The sequence below is a fragment of the Macaca nemestrina genome, chromosome 1 (genome assembly GCF_043159975.1).
Source record: "Macaca nemestrina isolate mMacNem1 chromosome 1, mMacNem.hap1, whole genome shotgun sequence".
In the NCBI taxonomy this organism is placed as follows: domain Eukaryota; kingdom Metazoa; phylum Chordata; class Mammalia; order Primates; family Cercopithecidae; genus Macaca; species Macaca nemestrina.
In genome coordinates this window covers 11,935,491-11,947,617 of record NC_092125.1, presented here as the reverse complement: position 1 = coordinate 11,947,617, position 12,127 = coordinate 11,935,491, and the positions used below count along the sequence as shown (strand labels likewise).

The following is a 12,127-nucleotide window of genomic DNA, read 5'->3' as shown; positions in this document are numbered from 1 at the left end:
CAGTCCTTCATGCAGTGTGCATACTTCTGTTCCAGAAGACAGTGAACAAGGAAACAGTTGAGTAAACTAAGCAGTTATAGAGTATGATGCATGTTATGAAGGAACTGGGGAGATAATGGTGGGAAGGAAGGTAGGGTGGGAGGGAAAGGAGAGGGCTAATAAGGTAAGACCTTAAAAATGGGACACAGCGGGTTTTGCAAAGCTCTGGAGGAAGAACAAGCAAAGGCCTTGAGGTAGAAAAGGGCTTTGTGGCCAGGCGTGGTGGCTCACACCTGTAATCCCAGCACTTTGGGAGGCCAAGGCGGGTGGATCACCTGAGGTCAGGAGTTGGAGACCAGCCTGGCCAAAATGTTGAAATCCCGTTTCTATTAAAAATACAAAAAAATTAGCCAGGTGTGGTGCCGGGTGCCTGTAATCCCAGCTACTCAGAAGGCTGAGGCAGGAGAATCCCTTGAACCCAGGAGGTGGAAGTTGCAGTGAACATAGATAGTGCCATTGCAAGCCAGCCTGGGTGGCAAAAGTAAGACTCCATCTAAAAGAAAAAAAAAAAAAAGTAAAGAAAAGGGCTTTGCACATCTGAGGAACAAAATAGAGGTATGTGTGGCTGGATTGTAGCAAGTTGAGTGCAGAATGACGTGAGAAGGTGTTATAGACTTGTAGACGGAGGAGGAAATAGATCATGCAATACGTCTGGTGGATTGTGAGAAGCTGACTTCCACTATGGCCAGGGTGATGTCAGGGCAGGTAACGGGACTACAGGCAGTCACGGGGAGGAAGTCATCAGGATGCTGCCCGGGTATCTGGCATTCATTACTGTTTGCTTGGCAGTGCCACTTATCAAGATAAGGAACTATGGGGGGTGGCAAAATTTGAGGTAATAGATCTATTAAAATGTGGTCATTATTGGTGGCTATTCATAAAATAAAGGCATATCTATAGCTTCTTTCATGTACCTCTTGGTTTCTGTGACATTTAAGAAAAACATTCAAGACTTTCTCTGAAGATGTCTCAAGTTTTTATTTTTGCTACGTGTTACTTGGCAGGAAGCTAAAAGTCCCTAAAGTCACTAAAGATTGCTTATGGCCTGTGAGGACAGCACAGAGTGAGACTGGACTGGTTGGTTGACAACAGTCAGACTGTTACAGAATGCTGAGGGGTTAATTAGCTTAGAGTTTATTGGTGCAGTATACTTGCTCAGCACTGATGGATTTCCTGATTTAGTGTATTAAAGATGAAAAAGTAAAGTTCCTTTCTGATAGAAGTGTTTATTTCTACTAAACTGGGACTAGAAAAGCATTGATGAAATGTTTATATATTCAGAGCAACATTCTGCCTTCTGCCTTCTGCCTTCTGCCTGGCCAGCTGCCATCTCCGACTGTTGGAAATAAAGTGAGGGGTCTGACGTCATCTTGATGGTGTCTGGTATTTGGGTGTTTCTGCCTAGCTTCCTTTGGCTGACATTACCAAGGCACATTGTTAATACTGGCCTCACAGGCCATAATCTCTTACGTGTCATTTTGTATTTAAACTTTTGCATAAGAGTCATCAGCACAGAACAATAGATTACTTCTGTAGCAATATTAGTTTTGAGATGAAAAAAAAAAAAAAGATACTACTGGACCAGGCATGGTAGTTCACACCTGTAATCCCAGCACTTCAGGAGGCCAAGGCGGGCGGATCACCTGAGGTCAGGAGTTCAACACCAGCCTGGCTAACATGGTGAAACTCCATCTCTACTAAAAATACAAAAATTAGCCAGGTGTGGTGGTGTGCGCCTGTAATCCCAGCTTCTCAGGAGTCTGAGGCAGGAGAATTGCTTGAACCTGGGAGACAGAGGTTACAGTGAGCTGAGATCGCGCCACTGCACTCCAGCCTGGGCAACAGAGTAAGACTCTGTCTCATTAAAAAAACAACAACAACAACAACAAAAAACAGAGAGAGAGAGAGAGAGAGAGATACTACCGTCACCTTGTATGAAACCACATACACAGCATAGTTAAGCCTACTAATGAAATATCCTATCGTTTCCTCTGTTTAATAGTAGGCTAGAGAGAAGCTTATACAGTAAACATGTAAAAGGTACAGTTAATTTCTCTGCTTGAATTTGCACATGGGAGGAATTATCTTCTCTTCTTTTGCCCTTTTCACAGAACCATAAAATGTGAGGGCTTGGACCTTGGAGGACATCCAGTTCATCCACTTGTGGGGAACTGAAGACTAGATAGTTACACTGTAGTTCAAGTGCGATCATATCACTGCAATTAAAACTATGAGAACACTAGATTATTCTGTAGTGCCACCACATTATGAATATGACTCACTGTCAAGTAACAGATGCCCCTCATATTGATGTGATCAATCACAGCACTTCTCTTAGAGTCTGTGGGTGATTGGTCACTGTGTATTGGTTTTTAGTTCATGCACAGAAGGCAAAGTGTATAGTGGCGTTACCTTCTTGTTCCCCAGTGATTCAAGATTTACAAAAAAGGAATACGTGGAAATTGGCTAACGCAGATGAAAGTGCATCAAAGAAACAAAAAGTGATAACATTGGGAACCGAAATTCCAATTGAACATAAAGGAGTTCTAAAAGGATGACCTGGCTATGGAATCATGACAGTCCTGCCCTTTGACCCCCTATAATTACACACCCAGAGGAACTTAGCAGAAGTGAGCTTATTGGCGTGTACAAGGAAAATGGTTGTGACCAATAGGATGTAGGTGTTCCAGAGTAAATAACGCCAGTTGAAAAACTTCACATTAAAGAACCCTCAGAGATATATCAGCATGTTGAAAGCACAAAGGAGAATATTCCTGAAGCTGATTCAAATGTAGGAGCATGACAATGTGTCCAGGGATAGCAGTGATGCTCACTCCACCAGGATGGTTATATTGTGGGACGAGTGAAGGCAGGTCACGAGTGTTTTACAAAGAAATAAAACACTTTGGCGGTGTGTGTGGCTCACACCTGTAATCCCAGCACTTTGGGAGGCCGAGGTGGGCAGATCACTTAAGTCCAGAAGTTCTGGACCAGCCTGGGCAAAAGGGTGAGACCCTGTCTCTACAAAAAAAATAAATAAATAAAATAAGAAATAAAGCACTTTAATTCTCAATGTTTCCAATCTTCTAAATTATAGTGTACTAAATATGTTTAGTTTCACTATTTAGAAAGTTTTTTGTATACATTTATAAACCATAGGGTGTTTGTAATGTTTGGACAAAAATTCTTAAAGGTCATGGAACGATGATAAACAATGTGAATTTTCCCAAAGCTTGTCTGAAGACAGTCATTTTTATGGTCCTATACTGGCATGCAAATTGAGGACTGCCTGTAGTTTAAATGAATAAATATAGACTCAGTGAAAGTCCAAAAATATTGGCTTCTTTTATTTGGAATTATCTCAGCTTATTCTGTTAACTACTTATTTGCTTTAAGGAAAAAAAATAGCATAGATAACATTTTATTTGTCTGTATGACATAAATGTCAAAAGTAATGATGGGATGAATGAGATCAACTTGTAAGCACTTATCACCATGCCTGCAACATAATTGGCACTCGATAAATGCAACACATATCTAGAATTTGATCATTTCTCTCTACTTCCACCGCTACCATTCTGGTTTGAGTCACCACCTCCCTCCCTGAATGGTTGCAGTGACCCCCCTTGGGTAACTCTGCTTCTTCCTTGCCTTTCTACACTCTGCACTTAGTACACGACCCAGTGGCTTCCCATTTCCCCCAGTAAAATCCAAAGGTCTTACACTGACATCAAGGCTTTCCATGGTCTGGGCTCATTATCTCTGATCTCATCTCCCACCCACTTCCCCTAGCTTACTCTGCTCTAGGTACAAATTTCCTGATGATGCTGAGACCATGCTTTCCTGCCTAGGGGGCTTTCCCCAGCTTTCCCTCTCCCTGGATTGCTCCTCCTCCACATCGTCATTGGGTCAATTTCTCATTCCTCCTTAAAGTCTTTGCTCAAAAGTCACCCCCTCAATGAGGCCCTGGCAATTCTGTTCAAAACCTTAACTTCCCCCAGCCCAGCAGCATTTCTGATCGCCTTATACTGTTCTTTTTTTCTTTCCATAGAGCTTTTCACCTTCTAAGGTTTTCAGATTTTTAGTTTACTTTTTAAAATTCATCCTCTTCTCTTGCTAGAATGCAAACCTAATGAGTTCAGGGATCTTTTGTTTGTTAGACAATTTAGCTCTTATAATATTTCCTACCATGTATTGCATCTGAGTGAATAGCTTTTAAATGATGAATGACTATTTGAAAGAAACTGTTGATGTTGTTTGAGAATTGTTCTCCATTCTGTACGGTCCCAGCAGACTTGGCAACAGTGATTGTAGAAATCATGTCTTATTTACTCATCACAAAATTGTCAGAATCCAGTATTCCAGTTCTGGCCTTTCTTCCATAAATATTAGATCTCTGTTCTAAAGAGTTTTTTTTTGTTTGTTTGTTTGAGATGGAGTTTTGCTCTGTTGCCCAGGCCAGAGTGCAATGGCATTCTCTTGGCTCACTGCAACCTCTGCCTCTTGGGTTCAAATGATTCTCCTGCCTTAGTCTCCTGAGTAGCTGGGATTACAGGCACACACCACCATGCCCAGCTAATTTTTTGTATTTTTAGTAGAGATGGGGTTTCACCATGTTGGCCAGGCTGGTCTCAAACTCCTGACCTCAGGTGATCCACCTGCCTCAGCCTCCCAAAGTGCTGGGATTACAGGCATGAGCCTCTGCGCTTGGCTGAGAGTTTTAAAGTCACAGGAAATACACAAAGGAATTCAACTCAACATATATTGACTGAACGTTTTCTATGTACAGTTGTCTAAAATGGATAATTATTAACTTAGGTTTTCACTAAAGCATTTGTTTTCCTCAAGCCACTGGTTTCCGTGGAGTTTAAGCCGATGTGCTGAAGAGATAACCACAGGATAAGAAACATATAGTGAGCTTTCCGAGTTGATGCTAATTATGGAAACATTCTCAGGACATAACTTAGAGGACCAGTTACACAAGCCTAAACCTGGAAAAAAAAAATCAGAAGACAAGAAGAGTAAGAGTTTAAGGAAAATACTTGGCATGATGTGAGAGATTTTTTTTTTTTTAATGACCAGAGCTATTAAGACTATTCATTGAGTTTTCAAGAGTATAATATATGATTGATTTGTTTAGATTATGTACACAAAGAGCATTGTTGTACTTAAAATAGGGGAAAAAGAAGGGACTGCATTGCTTTTTTCCAGTGATGCATTGGGTTTTATATTGATGCTGTGGATGCTTATGATACATTAAAATTTGTCACAGCAATGATAGACAGGATCAGTAATTTTCCTCCAATATTGCCCTATTTCCTGGCTGCATGAAACCATGAAATCACTTAATGGGATCATACAATACCGGCTTTGATTGGAAATTAAATAAGATCTTACCTTGGCAGTTCTAAGAAGAGACTGTGTCTGTCAGCATGGCATCACATATTTATGAATAATCTTAAGGTGGATTGTGATAAGCAATCACTTATTGAGTTCATTACATTTGCAGGCACAGTGCTAGACAATGGAGATATACTGGTGAACAAAACAGATCTTGTTCCTGCTCTCACACAGATCCTGATATTATTGGAACCCATAGAAATGGACAGAATTGGGTCTAAGTAACTGCAAAGAAGTGATTTCTGTCTGCAAGTAACATCATTACCATGGTTTATGAATTCTGTTCCTTGTTATTAAATATCAGTTAGGAAACTGATGTGCAAGTGGCATGGGGAGATACTAAATAAAATGCGTAGGTTCACCCTTGAATGCTTCAAGATGTTTGTACGGAAGGAATGGAGTATCTTTTGTTTGATTCTTATTTGTTGTAATGGAAAGGCAGAAACCCCTCTAAATGCCACCCCCTTGTTGGGATTGAATTGGATTAGAGGTCATCTATCCACCCATTTAACAGATATTTTTTGATTGAGTGCTTCCTGTGAGCCAGCATTCTTACAGGCTTTGGTGATCACCATTAGTAAAAGTGACAATGTCCTTTCCCTTACAGAACTTGCATTCTAGTGGGGGAGGCTCAGAAAAATTTTAAAAAAGCAAATAGCATATAATACAGTGTCAGGTAGTCATAATAAAGGGGAAAAATTAAGACAAGGGACTCAGGGTGATAGGGGCTGCTATTTTAGATAGGGCGACCATGGAAGTGGTTTTCCGTGTGTGTGACCTCACAGGTTTGTGAGCAGCAGTCAAGCTAGCTTTGCTCAGAATTACTAAATGTACACACACACACACACACACACACACGAGCATGCATGTAGGCTTTCCCATAATTCACCCCTCAACATGTCCCCCTCTTCCACTGTTGCCACCTGTGCTATCCCTAAGCTTTGGGCTTTCTCTGTCTCCTGCTTTCTACATCTCCTGATTCTTTGAAGGTTTTCTATTTTTCTCCTGTTCTGGGATCAACCGGTGTACTGTCGGGCCAAGTTTGAGGTCCCTAGGCATCCCTGAATGCCTTATCTACTTTCTTGGCTAAGTAAGGCTTGTATATATCTGCATTGTAGCCACAGTTTCTCATTTGGCCAATCCTCAGTAAGATGATTTGGGGAAGGCAACATTTCTTCGCTATTGAGAAAGATCTCATGTTGAACTTTGTTTTTCAACTGCAATATCCAAAGTGGGCAATTCATTGAAAGGGTAGTGCTGATTTAGTGCTATTAACTTATTAAAAATTTTGGGCATTGTTTGTTCTTATTCATTCATTCAACTACTATTGATTGACGCCCTTTTATATGCCTGACATTATGCTAGATACTGGGGCTATAATTCTAGGTAATAACAGACTCAGTTTTATTATTATTATTATTATTATTTGAGATGGAGTGTCGCTATTGTCGCCCAGGCTGGAGTACAGTGGTGCAATCTCGGCTCACTGCAACCTCTGCCTCCTGGGTTCAAGCAATTCTCCTGCCTCAGCCTCCTGAGTAGCTGGGATTACAGGCACCCACCACTATGCCCGGTTAATTTTTTTTTTTTTTTTTAAGTAAAGATGGGGTTTCACCATGTTGGCCAGGCTGGTCTCGAACTCCTGACCTCAGCTGATCCACCTGCCTTGGCCTCCCAGAGTGCTGGGATGTGAGCCATTACACCCAGCCCAGACTCAGTTTAATAATCAGACATTAATAATTACACAAATGAACACATAATGACAATTGAAGAAACTAAAGGAAAAATACAATGTATGGGAGCACAAAACAAAATAATTAATAGCCTGGCGGGTCTAATCTCAACACAGCCTTGAAAGGATGCCTGGGTTGAGGTTTGAAAGACGGATAAGTGTTAACTAGAGAAGAGAGATAGGGGTTTAATAGTGCATGCAAAAGTCCTGTAGGAGCAAAGGGATGAAGGAAGGTTGGTTGGAGATATCAGGCTGATGCCAGGCTATGCAGTGTAGAGCCTTGTAGGCTGAAGGATTTTTTTTTTTATTGTTTGTTTGTTTTTTGAGACGAAGTCTTGCTCAGTTGCCCAAGCTGGAGCATAGTAGCACAATCTCAGCTCACTGCAACCTCTGCTTCCTGGGTTCAAGAGATTCTCCTGCCTCAGCCTCCCAAGTAGCTGGGACTACAGGTGCACACCACTACACCCAGCTAATTTTTGTATTTTTAGTAGAGAAGGGGTTTCACTATGTTGGCCAGGCTGGTCTCGATCTCCTGACCTCAAGTGATCCACCCGCTGGGACTCCCAGAGTGCTGGGATTACAGGTGTGAGCCACTGCGCCCGGCCGGCTCAAGGATTTTTTGGCTTTTATCTTTAGAGCAATTGGAAACCATTGAAGGGTTTTAAGCCAGCATACCATACAGTACAGATTGATGGTGTGGCCTCAAGCTAAAGCTCCCTGGAAGGGAGTTTGCAGTGTGGAGAACCATTCAGTGGATTTTAAAGATGTCAACATGAGAGATGATTGTAGCTTGGACTAAGGTGGTGAGAAATTGATGGATTGGAAAAGTATTGATGGAGTAGAACCCACAGGACTTGGTAACTCCAAGGTGGCTGTCACCCTTATGTAAGTGCTTCCATTTATCTAATTGCTCATGAGGTTTCTTGTAAGTGGTTGATTATTTATTATTTCATCCAGAATTTGTATAAAGAAAGATCAATACATTTGTTTCTTCAAGTTTGTTTAGTAAAGGATGAATATTCAAGGGTACTTTTAGTCTTTATGGGCCAAGGTAAAAAAAATGATGGTCATCATGTGCATTTAAGCCCTCAAACACTATTGGTACACGCAGCCAAAATGCAAAAGCAGGACATATGAATTACAAGTCTGCACCTCAGGGGCTGAATAGCAAATACTAATTCAGAAGAGGCCTTATGACCCAGGAAAACATACTTTAATTAATATCTGTATTGTTCTGTCAGGTAGGTTAACCCTCCGGATCACATCAGTATTTGGCAGTGTTGATCTTTATTGTTGGAATAGAAACTAGATTGTGTGTATGTGTGTGTGTGTGTGTGTGTGTGTATACATGTATGTGTGAGCACGTGTGCATGTACACAATATCCTCATGTATACTTAATATATATGTTACCTACTAGATGTATTACATATGGATAATAATAAATAGAAAACATTAAGCTATTTATCAAAACCTCTCAAATGCCTGCTCTGCATGCTGTCAGACCACAGTGATTCTGGAGAGGAAGTGTGCTTTGAGATGAATGATGGGTTAATTAAAGGCAACTGGCAGGTGGCTTTTGAACTGGTGTTTGGTTCATTAAGTGTTCGGTATATTTTACTTTCTGTCCAAAGGGAACCCTTTGCTTACTGGAAAGTAAAATAAAAGCAGCTCCCGGGTAAACTGTCAAAAGCTTGGATGAGTATGTTGGATTAGATTGTATCATTCAAAGTTGAACCATGATTGAAAGCTGTAGCTGTAGCCTCTGTCCTTGGTGGTATAGCAGAGCTCTCCTGAACTTAATGTTGCTTCATTACCAGGCACTCCATCATACAGTGTTAAGGCACTGGATTGAAGTGAAACTTTGTGTAAGTGAGTTGGTCTCATACATTGGATAGTATAGCTTAATATAGTATTTAAATCCATTCCTTTCCCTTAGATGATTGGCATGTCTTACATACTAATGGGCATCTCCACATGAGCTTTAATTTCTGCTTTGTCCAAAGTACCCGGGCTTATTTTAATATTTGACTGTTAAAGATTGTCTTCAAACTCCTATAGGTTTCCTATATCATATATCAAAAAGATACTCATATCTGGCTGGGCGCAGTGGCTCACGCCTGTAATCCTGGCACTTTGGGAGGCCGAGGTGGGTGGATTGCCTGAGCTCAGGAGTTCGAGACCAGCCTGGGCAACACAGTGAGATCCTGTCTCTACTAAAAATACAAAAAATGAGCAGGGCGTGGTAGTGCTTGCCTATAGTCCCAGTTACTTGGGAAGCTGAGGCAGGAGAATCACTTGAAGCCGGGAAGCAGAGGTGGCAGTGAGCTGGGATCGTGCAACTGCACTCCAGCCTGGGTAACAGAGTGAGACTCTGCCTCAAGAAAAGAAAAGAAAAAAAAAAACCTCATATCTTTCTTAGGATCTATATATTTTCTGGGTCCCTTTCTGGGCCCTAGATCCTCAGAGTGTGGTTCATACTTGAGAGCTTGTTAGAAATGCACAATCAGTCCCACTCAAGACTTTCCCAATCAGAATCTGCATCTTAGCAGGATCCATGGGTGATAGGATGCACCTTACAGATTGAGAAGCACTTTTATAGATAACATCCTTGGTAAAAATCAATTGAGTCTCTAGAAGCAGTGTGGGATTACAGACTGAATGATGTGAATCTAACTCAGATGAATTAGGTTTAGTGATCAATTTCTGGAAATATGTCTGATAAGCCCTCTGTGAGTAACAAGTTACTTTATGCCCCGTTTTCCTCATCTAGATATGTGTGGGTCATCTTTATACCACGGGGTATCGTGAGGATTAAATAAGCTAATGCCAGGATGGGCATTCACTTGGACTTTTGTGAAGATAGTGTGCCTTCTCTTCTTCCGGGGCTTACTGAGTGAGCTCTGTTACTCCCACTTGTCCCATATGCCTGTGGTTTTGTTTTCACCTCGTCTTGCTGTCTCCTCTTATTCTCATTCCCAAACTGTCTTTAGTTCATAATTAATTATGTATTAAATTGTATTTAAATAGTCTCCAGCATCCAAAGGAGTAAGAGTGTAGTTACTTACCCAAGAGTGTAGTTTGCATGTTAGAGTTAGTTCCATAGGGTAGGTAAGACAAAATAGTAAAAGCCTCTGGGCATTTCATAAGGCACTGAGCACACCAGCACAATTTTTGGTTCTTTTGTTTCAATTACACTACGTATTTGGAACACAATATAGCTTCAATCTTGCAGATTATATAAGCTCGAAAGTACTTCATGATTGTTTTTATTATAACCACAGTGCACGTGAATTTATATTCAGATGTACCCTATCCTATGAGAAAAATGCTATTTTTTTAGCAAATGATGTTTTAAAGAAAACAAATGAATGTTCACTGGAAATCAGTGAGCACCTGGAGCGTCAGTTAGGAGGTGGTTGTTAAAAATATTGGGCTTTGCCTGTGGCTGGTGCTATAAGCTATGCTATTAAATATTGCTGCTACCATATAGGAAATAAAGGCAAATACAAAGCATTACAAGGATTTAAAATACAAATTAGAGTGGCGCCTTTCCAATTTATATAGCATATTCTTTTTTTTTGAGACGAAATTTCGCCCTTGTTGCCCAGGCTAGAGTGAATGGCGCGATCTCAGCTCACTGCAACCTCTGCCTCCCAGGTTCAAGCAATTCTCCTGCCTCAGCCTCCTGACTAGCTGGGATTACAGGCATGTGCCACCATGCCTGGCTAATTTTTATATTTTTAGTAGAGATGGGGTTTCTCCATGTTGGTCAGGCTGGTCTTGAGCTCCCAATCTTAGGCGATCCTCCCATCTTGGCCTCCCAAAGTGCTGGGATTACAGGTGTGAGCCACCGCGCCCAGCCATATAGCATATTCTTTAGGTTAGCTAAAAAAAAACCTTGCTGTCTGCTTTTGAGGCTTTATTCCCATCACCTATGCCCTGCCATACTACCTTGGTGAAGGGCTTCTAGAATGTACTTGTGTATCCCTTTTCTGTCTAATTAGAAGGGTTGATGATTATATTGCTTTTTTACTACTCTGTTATGTTTTCTTTTGTTTCTTTGAGGTTGAGATGTCAAAATACGTAAATGGTCAGACTTTTTAGGCCCTTGCCACATAGAACCTGTATATTCCATTTATTTACTGTGCATTTGGTGCCTTTGTATGCTAGTCATTACGTAAGGTGCTTTATCCGATTTACTTCATCATTTTAGAAATTCAATACTTCGCCTCACATCATATAACCTAGTACCTGGTGAGCTGGGATGGGAATCCAGATCTTGCTTGTTCTACAGTCCATGATTCCTGCAGCACTCACGCTGCCTGTATTGAGCCCTCCTAATTTTCATCTTTCTGCATGTGCAGTTTCTTCAGTAACCTTGCTTAACTAATTGATTGGAAACCTGTTTTGGCTTTTAGAGGACTGAAATAAGAAATTGTCTCTCCACGCATTCTTAAGCAACCCAGGATCCTTTCAGATGTGCTCAAGCAACTAATGCGTGGTTGAACTAAGATGACTTTTGCCATCACTTTGAACTGAGAAAGTTCTGTTATTGACCTGTTTTCCGGTGTGAGTTTTGAAATGACACGTGTGCCTGCTATTAGAATCTGTTCCATTCTTGATGATACTTGGTGTCCTAGAAATATGTCAGACAATTTCTTGTTAATTTTGATGACTAAAATAGTGATAATAATACGAAAATCCTGTATTTTACTTTTATTTGTTCAGGTTGCCTCTGGGATCAGTCAGTACAATCAGAAAACTGCTGATTGCCTTGAGTGGCTGTAGCTCCCCTCTTCTCCCCCACCCAATTGCTTTTTTGCAAATAAAAAGTACATTAGGGACTGATTCTGTAGGGGTTTCTTTTGGTTGTTTTTTTGACAGTAGTTTTTACATTGCGCGCAGATTGTTTAAATGCACTAAAATAATGTTCTTCAAGATCTAATTTGGACTGT

At 40.9% G+C, this 12,127-nt stretch overlaps 1 protein-coding gene across 21 annotated transcripts in view; it reads left to right on the top strand.

The window, feature by feature from the left end:
* Nucleotides 1-12,127, top strand: part of LOC105474624 (ryanodine receptor 2) — a 786,480-nt gene that overhangs the window by 210,759 nt on the left and 563,594 nt on the right. The gene's annotated exons all lie outside the window — the stretch shown is intronic.